At 41.0% G+C, this 2,092-nt stretch overlaps 1 non-coding gene across 1 annotated transcript; it reads right to left on the bottom strand.

The window, feature by feature from the left end:
* Nucleotides 1-449: 449 nt before the first annotated feature.
* trnar-ucu (transfer RNA arginine (anticodon UCU)) lies at nt 450-541 on the bottom strand. Its single transcript is given in 2 exon segments — nt 450-485; nt 505-541. It is a non-coding gene; the product is annotated as a tRNA-Arg (tRNA).
* Nucleotides 542-2,092: the final 1,551 nt, after the last annotated feature.

Below are 2,092 nucleotides of genomic sequence, written 5' to 3' on the forward strand. Positions count from 1 at the left end.
TCAGATGAGATGTTTAGCATTACTTGTTTTCCGGAGGGAGGCTGCGGAATTGGAACCACAAACTATGATTTTGATCCATCTAAATTTCAGGGATTTAACTGGAGCTTTAAACCAGCGGGTTAGACCTCTCAGGCAGGATACTTTCCATCTTGCGATTTTTAGGAGCCGCTTTTACAGGAATAGAATTACTGCAAGCAAGAATTCTACCCCTGAAGCACCAATGCTGTCACGGCAGCCTGATGCATGTGTCCAGTTGGAAACCTGTCTGAAGGAACATGCAGTATGACAGAGCCGGAAGTCCAGCGGATTGACATTCGGTCTGAGCAGATGTTGAGTCTCCTCCTTGAGAATGTTTCGCCAATCTTCCCGTCCTTCACGGACATCAATGATCCTGTTGCGGTTTTGCTGCAAAATTTCACTTCCCAGTTCCCGATCCCTGAACTAAAATCCAACTCTGGTGGGACTCGAACCCACAACCTTTGGATGTCTCCTCCAACCCTTAAGTAGAAGTCCAACACGCTATCCATTGCGCCACAGAGTCAGTTATGCAATGTGAGGCAGAGCGGGGATCCTGTGCTGTGGTTGAGGCGGTCAGGCTGCTCCTGCTTCCGCCTCTCACATTCCGAGAGCCGCGGCGGCAGTCTGCACCGATCGCCCTCCAATGGATCCGGCTCCAGCCGCTTGTTGTGGGCCTGGTGCAAGAACAGTCGCGTCTGACTCCAAATCAGAAGGCTGTGTGTTTTGAACCAGGTTGATATCGCAGCATTTTCACTGTGGCTCAGGGTCCTGCTGATAGATTTTAGATCGGGACAGTGTTTTGGGGATGGGCTGTTCGATGTTTATGCAACAATATCAAAATTAAATTTGAGACATTAATGAGATTTTTTTCTGTTACTTTCTATTTACACCCTCTCCAGTTTTATGTCGAAACAGTTAACAATGTTTAAAGGATGTGGTGTACAGTGTTTGTGGAATAAGTGTAATTAAATTTGATACTTTCATTTGTTCCTTCTCTAACCCAAACTCTTATCATCAGATTTGTAGCTTCACCCAGTTTAAAATAGGTTACTCAGTGATATAAAGAAGTCAGTAACAATCCCAAAACCTCAGCGGGTATATTTGTTCCAATGCTTTGTGATGGTCGCGATTTCCATTGAAATTTTCAATCAGCAAATCCCAAAGGGTGTTTTGGGTTTGACAAACTAATTTAAGTACTTGACTGGTTCCTGGAAATGATCCAGTGGGGATTTCCTTACCTGTACAGATATAGAAATAAATACATTCCACCATTTCACAAATTACAGTTATTGCGATATCTAACATGGAAAATCAGCTCTTCATATTCATAAACAAATGTCCTCATTTTATTTTATTAATCCACTTCCGTTTCAATGTAGAACATATATTCAGAGCATCTCTCTAAACTTAAAGAATGGTAAAACAATTGCAGATTTTACAAACACATAACATGCTATCGTATAAGTAAGATTAAGGCCTACTTTGTGAAATTTGTATTCTAATTGTCTTTATGATGTTACGAAAAGTATTTTTCGATGTTCGTCCCCAACTTAACGGAGAAATTAAGATGAAAAACAAAAGGATTTTTCAAAAACTATTTGGAGCGATTTGATCGGTTCCCCTTCTCCTTTCTTTATTTGTTACATTTTGCTAATTGTTCATCTTGATCCGTTTGCTTCATTTTTTCCTCAGTCATTTATGGTGAATTTTCTATCCGTTAACGTTCTTAAATATTTGATTTGTTTGTTCCCTTCCTCTTGACTTGCGATTTGTTGACCTTCAGGTCAAATTCTGAAACAGAAATGTGTTTATATTCAGGCGTGACTCTGAAGTGTGAGACCAAGAGGTGATGCCGGATGTGTGACCGAGAGAACAACTGCTGGAGGCAGAACTGTCCGTAACCAAACATACCCCCTGTGGCATTGCTCATGGTAGGTCGGATGACAATGTTTTATATTGACTGAACGGCTATGTGTACAACACACAACGGATTTTACTGCTCCTTTAACTCTACAAAGTATAATCACCAAAATGACCAAAGTCTCAGATCAGTTAGAATTGAATTACTGTTGGT

Source organism: Heptranchias perlo, chromosome 20 (assembly GCF_035084215.1).
Source record: "Heptranchias perlo isolate sHepPer1 chromosome 20, sHepPer1.hap1, whole genome shotgun sequence".
NCBI classification, from domain to species: Eukaryota; Metazoa; Chordata; class Chondrichthyes; order Hexanchiformes; family Hexanchidae; genus Heptranchias; species Heptranchias perlo.